This window comes from Oncorhynchus keta, unplaced genomic scaffold, assembly GCF_023373465.1.
Source record: "Oncorhynchus keta strain PuntledgeMale-10-30-2019 unplaced genomic scaffold, Oket_V2 Un_contig_21309_pilon_pilon, whole genome shotgun sequence".
NCBI classification, from domain to species: Eukaryota; Metazoa; Chordata; class Actinopteri; order Salmoniformes; family Salmonidae; genus Oncorhynchus; species Oncorhynchus keta.
In genome coordinates, this window is record NW_026282400.1 from 1,087 (window position 1) to 17,025 (window position 15,939).

The window sequence follows — 15,939 nt, forward strand, 5'->3', positions numbered from 1 at the left end:
TTTGTCCCTCTTTCCTCTCTTTGTCCCTCTTTCTATCTTTGTCCCTCTTTCTCTCTTTGTCCCTCTTTCTATCTTTGTCCCTCTTTCTCTCTTTGTCCCTCTTTCTATCTTTGTCCCTCTTTCTCTCTTTGTCCCTCTTTCTCTCTTTGTCCCTCTTTCTCTCTTTGTCCCTCTTTCTCTCTTTGTCCCTCTTTTTCCTCTTTGTCCCTCTTTCTCTCTTTGTCCCTCTTTCTCTCTTTGTCCCTCTTTCTTTCTATCTTTGTCCCTCTTTCTCTCTTTGTCCCTCTTTCTATCTTTGTCCCTCTTTCTCTCTTTGTCCCTCTTTCTATCTTTGTCCCTCTTTCTATCTTTGTCCCTCTTTCTATCTTGTCCCTCTTTCTATCTTTGTCCCTCTTTCTCTCTTTGTCCCTCTTTCTATCTTTGTCCCCTTTCTATCTTTGTCCCTCTTTCTATCTTTGTCCCTCTTTCTATCTGTGTCCCTCTTTCTATCTTTGTCCCTCTTTCTCTCTTTGTCCCTCTTTCTCTCTTTGTCCCTCTCTATCCAGCTTTGTCCCTCTTTCGTGGTAATGGTCCTCAGGCGATTGTAGGGAAGAACTGTGATAAGTTTGGCATCGTGGTTCATGAGTTGGGTCACGTGATCGGGTTCTGGCATTTTGCCCCTCGATCATGTCACCATCATTTGACAACATACAACCAGGTAACACAGGGACGGACAGGCAGCCCAAAAGGATCTGTGTGTCTCTATCTGTGTGTCTCTATCTGTGTGTCTCTATCTGTGTGTGTCTCTATCTGTTGTCTCTATCTGTGTGTGTCTCTATCCTGTCTCTCTATCTGTTGTCTCTATCTGTGTGTCTCTATCTGTGTTTCTCTATCTGTTGTCTCTATCTGTGTGTCTCTATCTGTGTGTCTCTATCTGTGTGTCTCTATCTGTGTGTCTCTATCTGTGTGTCTCTATTTGTCTCTCTGTGTGTCTCTATTTCTATATCTGTGTGTCTCTATCTGTGTGTCTCTATCTGTGTGTCTCTATCTGTGTCTATATCTGTGTGTCTCTACCTGTGTGTCTCTATCTGTGTGTCTCTATCTGTGTGTGTCTCTATCTGTGTGTCTCTATCTGTGTGTCTCTATCTGTTGTCTCTATCTGTGTGTCTCTATCTGTGTCTATATCTGTGTGTCCCTATCTGTGTGTCTCTATCTGTCTCTATCTGTGTGTCTCTACCTGTGTCTCTATATCTGTGTGTCTCTATATCTGTGTGTGTCTACATCTGAATGTCTCTTTGTATCTCTGTGTCTCTATCTGTGTCTCTCTTGTCTATCTGTGTGTCTCTATCTGTGTCTCTATCTGTGTCTATATCTGTGTGTGTCCCTATCTGTCTATATCTGTGTGTCTCTATCTGTGTCTATATCTGTGTCTCTATCTGTGTGTCTCTATCTGTGTGTCTATCTGTGTGTCTCTCTGTGTGTCTATCTGTGTGTCTCTATCTGTGTGTCTCTCTATCTGTCTCTATCTGTGTGTCTCTATCTGTCTCTATCTGTGTGTCTCTATCTGTGTCTCTATCTGTGTGTGTCTCCATCTGAATGTCTCTATCTGTGTGTCTCTATCTGTGTCTATATCTGTGTGTCTCTATCTGTGTGTCTATCTGTGTGTCTCTATCTGTGTGTCTCTATCTGTGTCTATATCTGTGTGTCTCTATCTGTGTGTCTCTATATGTGTCTATATCTGTGTGTCTCTCTCTATCTGTGTCTATATCTGTGTGTCTCTATCTGTGTGTCTCTATCTGTGTGGCTCTATCTGTGTCTCTATCTGTGTGTCTCTATCTGTGTGTCTCTATCTGTGTGTCTCTATCTGTGTGTCTCTATCTGTGTCTATATCTGTGGTCTCTATCTGTGTGTCTCTATCTGTGTCTCTATCTGTCGTCTCTATCTGTGTGTCTCTATCTGATCTGTGTGTCTCTATCTGTGTGTCTCTATCTGTGTGTCTCTATCTGTGTGTCTCTATCTGTGTCTCTATCTGTGTGTCTCTATCTGTGTGTCTCTATCTGTGTCTATATCTGTGTGTCTCTATCTGTGTCTATATCTGTGTGTCTCTATCTGTGTGTCTCTATCTGTGTCTATCTGTGTGTGTCTCTATCTGTGTGTCTCTATCTGTGTGTCTCTCTATCTGTGTGTCTCTATCTGTGTGTGTCTCTATCTGTGTGTCTCTATCTGTGTGTCTCTATCTGTGTGTCTCTATCTGTGTGTCTCTATCTGTGTGTCTCTATCTGTGTGTCTCTATCTGTGTGTCTCTATCTGTGTCTATATCTGTGTGTCTCTATCTGTGTGTCTCTATCTGTGTGTCTCTATCTGTGTGTCTCTATCTGTGTGTCTCTATCTGTGTGTCTCTATCTGTGTCTCTATCTGTGTCTATATCTGTGTGTCTCTATCTGTGTGTCTCTATCTGTGTGTCTATATCTGTGTGTCTCTATCTGTGTGTGTCTCTATCTGTGTGTGTCTCTATCTGTGTGTCTCTATCTGTGTGTCTCTATCTGTGTGTCTCTATCTGTGTCTCTATCTGTGTGTCTCTATCTGTGTGTCTCTATCTGTGTGTCTCTATCTGTGTCTATATCTGTGTGTCTCTATCTGTGTGTCTCTATCTGTGTGTCTCTCTCTGTGTGTCTCTATCTGTGTGTCTCTATCTGTGTGTCTCTATCTGTGTGTCTCTATCTGTGTGTCTCTATCTGTGTCTATATCTGTGTGTCTCTATCTGTGTGTCTCTATATCTGTGTGTCTCTATCTGTGTCTCTATATCTGTGTGTCTCTATATCTGTGTGTCTACATCTGAATGTCTCTATCTGTGTGTGTCTCTATCTGTGTGTCTATCTATATGTGTGTCTCTATCTGTGTCTCTATCTGTGTGTGTCCCTATCTGTGTGTCTCTATCTGTGTGGCTCTATCTGTGTGTCTCTATCTGTGTGTCTCTATCTGTGTCTCTATCTGTGTGTGTCTCTATCTGTGTCTCTATATGTCTCTATCTGTGTGTGTCTCTATCTGTGTGTCTCTATCTGTGTGTCTCTATCTGTGTCTCTATCTGTGTGTCTCTATCTGTGTGTCTCTATCTGTGTCTCTATATCTGTGTGTCTCTATATCTGTGTGTCTACATCTGTCTCTATCTGTGTGTCTCTATCTGTGTGTCTCTATCTGTGTCTCTATCTGTGTCTCTATCTGTGTCTCTATCTGTGTGTCTCTATATGTGTGTCTCTATCTGTGTCTCTATCTGTGTGTCTCTATCTGTGTCTCTATCTGTGTGTCTCTATCTGTGTGTCTCTATCTGTCTCTACCTGTGTCTCTATCTGTGTCTCTATATCTGTTTGTCTCTATCTGTGTCTCTATCTGTGTGTCTCTATCTGTGTCTATCTGAGAGTGTGTCTCTATCTGAGAGTCTCTATCTGTCTCTATCTGTGTGTCTCTATCTGTCTCTAGATCTGTGTCTCTATCTGTGTGTCTCTATCTGTGTGTCTCTACTATCTGTGTGTGTCTCTATCTGTGTGTCTCTATCTGTGTGTCTCTATCCTGTGTCTCTATCTGTGTCTCTATATCTGTCTTTTCTCTATCTGTGTGTCTCTATCTGTGTCTCTCTATCTGTGTGTCTGTCTATGTCTCTATCTGTGTGTCTCTATCTGTGTCTATATCTGTGTGTCTCTATCTGTGTGTCTCTATCTGTGTCTATATCTGTGTGTCTCTATCTGTGTGTGTCTCTATCTGAGAGTGTCTATGTGTGTGTCTCTATCTGTGTGTCTCTATCTAGTGTGTCTCTATCTGTGTGTCTCTCTATCTGTGTCTCTGTCTCTATCTGTGTCTATATCTGTTTTCTCTATCTGTGTCTCTATCTGTGTGTCTCTACCTGTGTGTCTCTATCTGTGTGTCTCTATCTGTCTATCTGTGTGTCTCTATCTGTGTGTCTCTCTATCTGTGTATCTGTGTGTCTCTATCTGTGTGTCTCTATCTGTGTGTCTCTATCTGTGTGTCTCTATCTGTGTCTATATCTGTGTGTCTCTATCTGTGTGTCTCTATCTGTGTGTCTCTATCTGTGTGTCTATATCTGTGTGTCTCTATCTGTGTGTCTCTATCTGTGTGTCTCTATCTGTGTGTCTCTATATGTGTCTATCTGTGTGTCTCTATCTGTGTGTATCTATCTGTGTGTGTCTCTATCTGTGTGTCTATATCTGTGTGTCTCTATCTGTGTGTCTCTATCTGTGTGTCTCTATCTGTGTCTATATCTGTGTGTCTCTACCTGTGTGTCTCTATCTGTGTGTCTCTATCTGTGTGTGTCTCTATCTGTGTGTCTCTATCTGTGTGTCTCTAGCTGTGTGTCTCTATCTGTGTGTCTCTATCTGTGTCTATATCTGTGTGTCTCTATCTGTGTGTCTCTATCTGTGTGTCTCTACCTGTGTCTCTATATCTGTGTGTCTCTATATCTGTGTGTGTCTACATCTGAATGTCTCTATCTGTGTGTGTCTCTATCTGTGTGTCTCTATATGTGTGTCTCTATGTGTGTCTCTATCTGTGTGTGTCCCTATCTGTGTGTGTCTCTATCTGTGTGGCTCTATCTGTGTGTCTCTATCTGTTTGTCTCTATCTGTGTCTCTATCTGTGTGTGTCTCCATCTGAATGTCTCTATCTGTGTGTGTCTCTATCTGTGTGTCTCTATCTGTGTGTCTCTATCTGTGTCTATATCTGTGTGTCTATATCTGTGTGTCTCTATCTGTGTGTCTCTATCTGTGTCTATATCTGTGTGTCTCTACCTGTGTGTCTCTATCTGTGTGTCTCTATCTGTGTGTGTCTCTATCTGTGTGTCTCTATCTGTGTGTGTCTAGCTGTGTGTCTCTATCTGTGTCTATATCTGTGTGTCTCTATCTGTGTGTCTCTATCTGTGTGTCTCTATCTGTGTCTATATCTGTGTGTCTCTATCTGTGTCTATATCTGTGTGTCTCTATCTGTGTGTCTCTATCCGTGTCTCTATCTGTGTGTGTCCCTATCTGTGTGTATCTATCTGTGTGTCTCTATCTGTGTGGCTCTATCTGTGTGTCTCTACCTGTGTCTCTATATCTGTGTGTCTCTATATCTGTGTGTGTCTACATCTGAATGTCTCTATCTGTGTGTCTCTATCTGTGTCTCTATCTGTGTCTCTATATCTGTGTGTCTCTATCCGTGTCTCTATCTGTGTGTGTCCCTATCTGTGTGTGTCTCTATCTGTGTGTCTCTACCTGTGTGGCTCTATCTGTGTGTCTCTATCTGTGTCTATATCTGTGTTTCTCTATCTGTGCGTCTCTACCTGTGTCTCTATCTGTGTCTCTATATCTGTTTGTCTCTATCTGTGTCTCTATCTGTGTGTCTCCATCTGAATGTCTCTATCTGTGTGTCTCTGTCTGTGTCTATATCTCTGTGTCTCTATCTGTGTGTCTCTATCTGTGTCTCTATCTGTGTGTCTCTATCTGAGTGTGTCTCTATCTATGTGTGTCTCTATCTGTGTGTCTGTATCTGTGTGTCTCTATCTGTGTGTCTCTAGCTGTGTGTCTCTATCTGTGTCTCTATATCTGTGTGTCTCTATCCGTGTCTCTATCTGTGTGTGTCCCTATCTGTGTGTGTCTCTATCTGTGTGTGTCTCTATCTGTGTGTCTCTACCTGTGTGTCTCTATCTGTGTGTCTCTATCTGTGTCTCTATATCTGTGTGTCTCTATATCTGTGTGTGTCTACATCTGAATGTCTCTATCTGTGTGTCTCTATCTGTGTCTCTATCTGTGTGTGTCTCTATCTGTGTGTCTCTATATGTGTGTCTCTATCTGTGTCTCTATCTGTGTGTGTCCCTATCTATCTGTGTCTCTATCTGTGTGTCTCTATCTGTGTGTCTCTATCTGTGCGTCTCTACCTGTGTCTCTATCTGTGTCTCTATATCTGTTTGTCTCTATCTGTGTCTCTATCTGTGTGTGTCTCTATCTGAGAGTGTCTATCTGAGAGTGTGTCTCTATCTGAGAGTCTCTATCTGAGAGTGTCTCTATCTGTGTGTCTCTATCTGTGTGTCTCTACCTGTGTGGCTCTATCTGTGTGCCTCTATCTGTGCGTCTCTACCTGTGTCTCTATCTGTGTCTCTATATCTGTTTTCTCTATCTGTGTCTCTATCTGTGTGTGTCTCCGTCTGAATGTCTCTATCTGTGTGTCTCTATCTGTGTCTATATCTGTGTGTCTCTATCTGTGTGTCTCTATCTGTGTCTCTATATCTGTGTGTCTCTATATCTGTGTGTGTCTACATCTGAATGTCTCTATCTGTGTGTCTCTATCTGTGTCTCTATCTGTGTGTGTCTCTATCTGTGTGTCTCTATATGTGTGTCTCTATCTGTGTCTCTATCTGTGTGTGTCCCTATCTATCTGTGTCTCTATCTGTGTGTCTCTATCTGTGTGTCTCTATCTGTGCGTCTCTACCTGTGTCTCTATCTGTGTCTCTATATCTGTTTGTCTCTATCTGTGTCTCTATCTGTGTGTGTCTCTATCTGAGAGTGTCTATCTGAGAGTGTGTCTCTATCTGAGAGTCTCTATCTGAGTGTGTCTCTATCTGAGAGTGTCTCTATCTGTGTGTCTCTATCTGTGTGTCTCTACCTGTGTGGCTCTATCTGTGTGCCTCTATCTGTGCGTCTCTACCTGTGTCTCTATCTGTGTCTCTATATCTGTTTTCTCTATCTGTGTCTCTATCTGTGTGTGTCTCCGTCTGAATGTCTCTATCTGTGTGTCTCTATCTGTGTCTATATCTGTGTGTCTCTATCTGTGTGTCTCTATCTGTGTCTATATCTGTGTGTCTCTATATGTGTCTATCTGTGTGTCTCTATCTGTGTGTCTCTATATGTGTCTATATCTGTGTGTCTCTATATGTGTCTATCTGTATGTCTCTCTCTGTGTCTATATCTGCGTGTCTCTATCTGTGTGTCTCTATATGTGGCTCTATCTGTGTGTCTATCTGTGTGTCTCTATCTGTGTCTCCATCTGAGTGTGTCTCTATCTGTCTATCTGTGCGTCTCTATCTGTGTGTCTCTATCTGTGTGTCTCTACCTGTGTCTCTATCTGTGTCTCTATATCTGTGTGTCTCTATCCGTGTCTCTATCTGTGTGTGTCCATATCTGTGTGTGTCTCTATCTGTCTATCTGTGCGTCTCTATCTGTGTGTCTCTATCTGAGTGTGTCTCTATCTATGTGTGTCTGTATCTGTGTGTCTCTACCTGTGTCTCTATCTGTGTCTCTATATCTGTGTGTCTCTATCCGTGTCTCTATCTGTGTGTGTCCCTATCTGAGTGTGTCTCTATCTGTCTATCTGTGCGTCTCTATCTGTGTGTCTCTATCTGAGTGTGTCTCTATCTATGTGTGTCTGTATCTGTGTGGCTCTATCTGTGTGTCTCTATCTGTGTCTATATCTGTGTTTCTCTATCTGTGCGTCTCTACCTGTGTCTCTATCTGTGTCTCTATATCTGTTTGTCTCTATCTGTGTCTCTATCTGTGTGTCTCCATCTGAATGTCTCTATCTGTGTGTCTCTATCTGTGTCTATATCTGTGTGTCTCTATCTGTGTGTCTCTATCTGTGTCTATATCTGTGTGTCTCTATATGTGTCTATGTGTGTGTCTCTATCTGTGTGTCTCTATATGTGTCTATATCTGTGTGTCTCTATATGTGTCTATCTGTGTGGCTCTATCTGTGTGTCTCTATATGTGTCTATATCTGTGTGTCTCTATCTGTGTCTATATGTGCGTGTCTCTATCTGTGTGTCTCTATATGTGGCTCTATCTGTGGGTCTCTATCTGTGTGTCTATCTGTGTGTCTCTATCTGTGTCTCCATCTGAGTGTGTCTCTATCTGTCTACCTGTGCGTCTCTATCTGTGTGTCTCTATCTGAGTGTGTCTCTATCTATGTGTGTCTCTATGTGTGTGTCTGTATCTGTGTGTCTCTATCTGTGTGTCTCTAGCTGTGTGTCTCTATCTGTGTGTCTCTATCTGTGTGTCTCTATCCGTGTCTCTATCTGTGTGTGTCCCTATCTGTGTGTGTCTCTATCTGTGTGTCTCTATCTGTGTGGCTCTATCTGTGTGTCTCTACCTGTGTCTCTATATCTGTGTGTCTCTATATCTGTGTGTGTCTACATCTGAATGTCTCTATCTGTGTGTCTCTATCTGTGTCTCTATCTGTGTCTCTATATCTGTGTGTCTCTATCCGTGTCTCTATCTGTGTGTGTCCCTATCTGTGTGTGTCTCTATCTGTGTGTCTCTACCTGTGTGGCTCTATCTGTGTGTCTCTATCTGTGTCTATATCTGTGTTTCTCTATCTGTGCGTCTCTACCTGTGTCTCTATCTGTGTCTCTATATCTGTTTGTCTCTATCTGTGTCTCTATCTGTGTGTCTCCATCTGAATGTCTCTATCTGTGTGTCTCTGTCTGTGTCTATATCTCTGTGTCTCTATCTGTGTGTCTCTATCTGTGTCTCTATCTGTGTGTCTCTATCTGAGTGTGTCTCTATCTATGTGTGTCTGTATCTGTGTGTCTCTATCTGTGTGTCTCTAGCTGTGTGTCTCTATCTGTGTCTCTATATCTGTGTGTCTCTATCCGTGTCTCTATCTGTGTGTGTCCCTATCTGTGTGTGTCTCTATCTGTGTGTGTCTCTATCTGTGTGTCTCTACCTGTGTGGCTCTATCTGTGTGTCTCTATCTGTGTCTATATCTGTGTGTCTCAATCTGTGTGTCTATATCTGTGTGTCTCTATATGTGTCTATATCTGTGTGTCTCTATATGTGTCTATATCTGTTTGTCTCTATCTGAGTGTGTCTCTATCTGAGAGTCTCTATCTGAGTGTGTCTCTATCTGAGAGTGTCTATCTGAGAGTGTCTCTATCTGAGAGTGTCTATCTGACAGTGTGTCTCTATCTGAGAGTCTCTATCTGAGTGTGTCTCTATCTATGTGTGTCTCTATGTGTGTGTCTGTATCTGTGTGTCTCTAGCTGTGTGTCTCTATCTGTGTGTCTCAATCTGTGTGTCTCTATCCGTGTCTCTATCTGTGTGTGTCGCTATCTGTGTGTGTCTCTATCTGTGTGTCTCTATCTGTGTGGCTCTATCTGTGTGTCTCTACCTGTGTCTCTATATCTGTGTGTCTCTATCTGTGTGTCTCTACCTGTGTCTCTATCTGTGTCTCTATATATGTTTGTCTCTATCTGTGTCTCTATCTGTGTCTCCATCTGAATGTATCTATCTGTGTGTCTCTATCTGTGTCTATATCTGTGTGTCTCTATCTGTGTGTCTCTATCTGTGTCTCTATCTGTGTGTCTCTATCTGAGTGTGTCTCTATCTATGTGTGTCTCTATCTGTGTGTCTGTATCTGTGTGTCTCTATCTGTGTGTCTCTAGCTGTGTGTCTCTATCTGTGTCTCTATATCTGTGTGTCTCTATCCGTGTCTCTATCTGTGTGTGTCCCTATCTGTGTGTCTCTATCTGTGTGTCTCTACCTGTGTGGCTCTATCTGTGTGTCTCTATCTGTGTCTATATCTGTGTGTCTCAATCTGTGTGTCTATATCTGTGTGTCTCTATATGTGTCTATATCTGTTTGTCTCTATCTGAGTGTGTCTCTATCTGAGAGTCTCTATCTGAGTGTGTCTCTATCTGAGAGTGTCTATCTGAGAGTGTCTCTATCTGAGAGTGTCTATCTGAGAGTGTGTCTATCTGAGAGTGTCTATCTGAGAGTGTGTCTCTATCTGAGAGTCTCTATCTGAGTGTGTCTCTATCTATGTGTGTCTCTATGTGTGTGTCTGTATCTGTGTGTCTCTAGCTGTGTGTCTCTATCTGTGTGTCTCAATCTGTGTGTCTCTATCCGTGTCTCTATCTGTGTGTGTCCCTATCTGTGTGTGTCTCTATCTGTGTGTCTCTATCTGTGTGGCTCTATCTGTGTGTCTCTACCTGTGTCTCTATATCTGTGTGTCTCTATCCGTGTCTCTATCTGTGTGTCCCTATCTGTGTGTCTCTATCTGTGTGTCTCTACCTGTGTGGCTCTATCTGTGTGTCCCTATCTGTGTGTGTCTACATCTGAATGTCTCTATCTGTGTGTCTCTATCTGTGTCTCTATCTGTGTCTCTATATCTGTGTGTCTCTATCCGTGTCTCTATCTGTGTGTCCCTATCTATGTGTGTCTCTATCTGTGTGTCTCTACCTGTGTGGCTCTATCTGTGTGTCTCTATCTGTGTCTATATCTGTGTTTCTCTATCTGTGCGTCTCTACCTGTGTCTCTATCTGTGTCTCTATATCTGTTTGTCTCTATCTGTGTCTCTATCTGTGTGTCTCCATCTGAATGTATCTATCTGTGTGTCTCTATCTGTGTCTATATCTGTGTGTCTCTATCTGTGTGTCTCTATCTGCGTCTCTATCTGTGTGTCTCTATCTGAGTGTGTCTCTATCTATGTGTGTCTCTATCTGTGTGTCTGTATCTGTGTGTCTCTATCTGTGTGTCTCTAGCTGTGTGTCTCTATCTGTGTCTATATATCTGTGTGTCTCTATCCGTGTCTCTATCTGTGTGTGTCCCTATCTGTGTGTGTCTCTATCTGTGTGTCTCTACCTGTGTGGCTCTATCTGTGTGTCTCTATCTGTGTCTATATCTGTGTGTCTCAATCTGTGTGTCTATATCTGTGTGTCTCTATATGTGTCTATATCTGTGTGTCTCTATATGTGTCTATATCTGTTTGTCTCTATCTGAGTGTGTCTCTATCTGAGAGTCTCTATCTGAGTGTGTCTCTATCTGAGAGTGTCTATCTGAGAGTGTCTCTATCTGAGAGTGTCTATCTGAGAGTGTGTCTCTATCTGAGAGTCTCTATCTGAGTGTGTCTCTATCTGAGAGTGTCTATCTGAGAGTGTGTCTCTATCTGAATGTCTCTATCTGTGTGTCTCTATCTGTGTCTCTATCTGTGTGTGTCTCTATCTGTGTGTCTCTATATGTGTGTCTCTATCTGTGTCTCTATCTGTGTGTGTCCCTATCTGTGTGTGTCTCTATCTGTGTCTATATCTGTGTGTCTCTACCTGTGTGTCTCTATCTGTGTCTCTATCTGTGTCTCTATATCTGTTTGTCTCTATCTGTGTCTCTATCTGTGTCTCTATCTGTGTGTGTCTCCATCTGTGCGTCTCTACCTGTGTCTCTATCTGTGTCTCTATATCTGTTTGTCTCTATCTGTGTCTCTATCTGTGTGTGTCTCCATCTGAATGTCTCTATCTGTGTGTCTCTATCTGTGTCTATATCTGTGTCTATATCTGTGTGTCTCTATCTGAGAGTGTCTATCTGAGAGTGTGTCTCTATCTGAGAGTCTCTATCTGAGTGTGTCTCTATCTGAGAGTGTCTATCTGAGAGTGTCAATATCTGAGTGTGTTGTCTCCAGGTCAGGAGTATAACTTCTTGAAGATGGAACCAGGAGAGGTGAACTCGCTGGGGGAGCCTTACGACTTCGACAGCATCATGCATTATGCTAGGAACACCTTCTCACGGTAACACACACGCACGCACGCACACACACACACACGCACGCACACACACACACACACACACACACACACACACACACACACACACACACACACACACACACACACACACACACACACACACACACACACACACACCCTGACATTTCATGTATTTAATTGAAAAGTTGATTTTTTTACTTCATTATCTCCCTCCTCCCTCCCCTCCCTCCCTCCCTCCTCCCCTCACTCCCCCTCCCTCCCCTCCTCCCTCCCTCCATCCAGAGGTATGTTTCTAGACACCATCCTCCCATCTAGAGATGAGAGTGGGATCCGTCCTGCCATTGGACAGAGGACCAGACTCAGTAAAGGAGACATCTCTCAGGCCAGGAAGCTCTACAGATGCCCAGGTAGGTCTGTGTACTGTGTGTGTGTGTGTGTGTGTGTGTGTGTGTGTGTGTGTGTGTGTGTGTGTGTGTGTGTGTGTGTGTGTGTGTGTGTGTGTGTGTGTGTGTGTGTGTGTGTGTGTGTGTGTGTGTGTGTGTGTGTGAGTGTGAGTGTGAGTGTGTGTGTGTGTGTGAGTGTGTGTGTGTGTGTGAGTGTGTGTGTGTGTGTGTGTCTTACCGGCCTTTCTCATCAGATACTGTTCTTCTGATGTGTCGTGTCCTCAGAGACTGTGATGTCTCCTCCCTCCAGCCAGTCAGGTTCCTCAGAGACTGTGATGTCTCCTCCTCCAGCCAGTCAGGTTCCTCAGAGACTGTGATGTCTCCTCCCTCCAGCCAGTCAGGTTCCTCAGAGACTGTGATGTTCCTCCCTCCAGCCAGTCATGTTCCTCTGAGACTGTGATGTGTCCTCCCTCCAGCCAGTCAGGTTCCTCAGAGACTGTGATGTTTCCTCCCTCCAGCCAGTCAGGTTCCTCAGAGACTGTGATGTTTCCTCCCTCCAGCCAGTCAGGTTCCTCAGAGACTGTGATGTCTCCTCCCTCCAGTCAGGTTCCTCAGAGACTGTGATGTTTCCTCCCTCCAGCCAGTCAGGTTCCTCAGAGACTGTGATGTTTCCTCCCTCCAGCCAGTCAGGTTCCTCAGAGACTGTGATGTTTCCTCCAGCCAGTCAGGTTCCTCAGAGACTGTGATGTTTCCTCCCTCCAGCCAGGTTCCTCAGAGACTGTGATGTCTCCTCCAGCCAGTCAGGTTCCTCAGAGACTGTGATGTCTCCTCCAGCCAGTCAGGTTCCTCAGAGACTGTGATGTCTCCTCCCTCCAGCCAGTCAGGTTCCTCAGAGACTGTGATGTCTCCTCCCTCCAGCCAGTCAGGTTCTTCAGAGACTGTGATGTTTCCTCCAGCCAGTCAGGTTCCTCAGAGACTGTGATGTCTCCTCCCTCCAGCCAGTCAGGTTCCTCAGAGACTGTGATGTTTCCTCCATCCAGTCAGTCAGGTTCCACAGAGACTGTGATGTCCCACATGGCAGGCGAAAACCTGAGAAAATCCAATCAGGAAGTGAGGTTTGTAGTTTTTCAAAGCTTGGCCTACCGACTACACATTGAGATATGGATGAGGTTGCACTTCCTAGGGCTTCCACTAGATGTCAACCATATTTTGAAACTTAAATGAGGATTCTACTATAAAGCAGGGGCTCATGAGACCTTTTGAGTCAGTGGTCTGACAGAGTTACCTCTCGTTCCAGAGCCTTAAATGAGGATTCTACTATAAAGCAGGGGCTCATGAGACCTTTTGAGTCAGTGGTCTGACAGAGTTACCTCTCGTTCCAGAGCCTTAAATGAGGATTCTACTATAAAGCAGGGGCTCATGAGACCTTTTGAGTCAGTGGTCTGACAGAGTTACCTCTCGTTCCAGAGCCTTTCTGAAGACAAAGGAATTCTCTGGTTGGAACATTATTCATGTTTTATGTTAAAACATCCTAACGATTGATTCTATACATCGTCTGACATGTTTCTAAACTGAACTTTTCGAGTTTTTGTCTGGATGAAATGCTCGCAAGATGGATTACAGGGCTGAACAACAAGTGGCTATTTGGACTTAAATGATGGAACTTTATGGAACAAATCAGTCATTTATTGTCGAACTGGGATTCCTGGAGTGCATTCTGATGAAGATCATCAAAGGTAAGTGAATATTTATGGTGTTGTTTCTTTGTTGACTCCAAAATGGCGGATATCCTCTGGCTGTTTTGTGTTCTGAGTGCCGTTCTCAGATTATGCTTTTTCCGTAAAGTTTTTTAAAATCTGACACAGCGGTTGCATTAACCTCATAGTCCGCCCCATCCGCAAGCGGTCGCGTTACTACAGCCTCAAGCTCATTACCATAATGCAACGTTAGCGATTTCTAAAAATCGCAAATGAAATGAAATAAATATGCCTGCTCTCAAGCTTATCCTTTTCTTAACAATCCTGTCGTCTCAGATTTTCAAAATATGCTTTAGAACCAGAGAAAATCAATAATTTGTGTAAGAGTGGTGATAGCTAGCTTAGCATTTAGCGTTAGCATTTAGCACGCAACATATTCACAAAACCAGCAAAGGGATCAAATAAAATAATTTACCTTTGAAGAACTTCAGATGTTTCAATGAGGAGACTCTCAGTTACATAGCAGATGTCCAGTTTTTCCTGAAAGATTCTTGTGTTTTGTTACTATGCATTTGGCTACCGAAACTAACCGAAAATTCAGTCACCTACATGTCAAACTTTTTCCAAATTAACTCCATAATATCGACTGAAACATGGAAAACGTTGTTTGAATCAATCCTCAAGGTGTTTTGTCATATATCTCTTCATTGAAATGGCAGTCCTAGAAGCCTGCATTCTTCTCTGATTCGGATGGAAAAATACTGGTAGCAGACTTTTGAGCACCAATTTCCACGCAGACACCGTGCGGGACACTTGGCAATTGTAGTCTCTTATGGTCAATCTTCCAATGATATGCCTACAAATACGTCACAATGCTGCAGACACCTTGGGGAAACGCTAGAAAGTGTCCGTTCATTCCTGTCGCATTCACAGCCATATAAGGCGATCATGGAAAACGACCTTCAGAAATCCTGTTCATTTCCTGGTCGCTCAAACATCTTGGTTTTGCCTGAAGCTTTTGTTATAAGGCACTCACAGTGAAAATCTTTGCAGTTCTGGAAACGTAAGAGTGTCTTCTTTCCAAAACTATCAATTCCAAGCATAGTCGAGCATCTTTTCGTGACAAAATATTGCGCTTAAAATGGGCACGTCTTTTTATCCAAAAATTAAATAATGCCCCTAGAGGACTAACAGGTTAAGGATAAGTCTATCTTTAATTCTGTGAATAACACTTGTATCTTTTATCAATGTTTATTATGAGTATTTCTGCAAAATCTCAAGATGTTTTGTAATCAAAACATTACTGCACGTAAGGCGCCATTGTAAACTGAGTTTTTGGATATAAATATGCACATTATCGAACAAAACATACATGTATTGTGTTACATGATGTTCTATGAGTGTCATCTGATGAAGATCATCAAAGGTTAGTGATTAATTGTATCTCTATTTCTGCTTTTTGTGACTCCTATCTTTGGCAGGAAAAATGTCTGTGTGTGTTTTTGTGACTTGGCTATGACCTAACACAATCATATGTTGTGCTTTAGCTGTAAATCATTTTTGAAATCGGACACGATGGGTAGATTAAAAGGTGTTTATCTTTCATTTGCTGTATTGGACTTGTTAATGTGTGAAAACTACATATTTCTAAAATATATTTTGAATTTCGCGCACTGCCTTTTCAGTGGAATGTTGCTAGCGGAACCTCTGCCCTACACAGGTTTTAACCCCTAACCCTGAACCCTTAACCCTTACCCCTTTACCCCTAACCCTTTACCCCTAACCCTTTACCCCTAACCCTTAACCCCTAATCCTAAACCTTAACCTCAAACCCTAACCTTCAAACTAACCCTAACCCCTAACCCTGAACCCTTAACCCTTAACCCATAACCCTCAAACTAACTCGAAGGTTTGAGGGGCGGAGACTTTAATGCAGGGAAATTTAAATTAGTTTTACCGAATTTCTGCCAGCATATTACACGTGAAGAACTCTAGACCACCTTTACTCCACACAGAGATGTGAACAAAGCTCTAGACCACCTTTACTCCACACAGAGATGTGAACAAAGCTCTCTAGACCACCTTTACTCCACACAGAGATGTGAACAAAGCTCTCTAGACCACCTTTACTCCACACAGAGATGTGAACAAAGCTCTAGACCACCTTTACTCCACACAGAGATGTGAACAAAGCTCTCTAGACCACCTTTACTCCACACAGAGATGTGAACAAAGCCTCTAGACCACCTTTACTCCACACAGAGATGTGAACAAAGCTCTCTAGACCACCTTTACTCCACACAGAGATGTGAACAAAGCTCTCTAGACCACCTTTACTCCCCACACAGAGATGTGAACAAAGCTCT

At 42.9% G+C, this 15,939-nt stretch overlaps 1 pseudogene; it reads left to right on the plus strand.

The window, feature by feature from the left end:
• Window positions 1–545: 545 nt before the first annotated feature.
• On the plus strand, window positions 546–11,910 carry LOC127920995 (tolloid-like protein 1; annotated as a pseudogene).
• The last annotated feature ends 4,029 nt before the right edge of the window (window positions 11,911–15,939 follow it).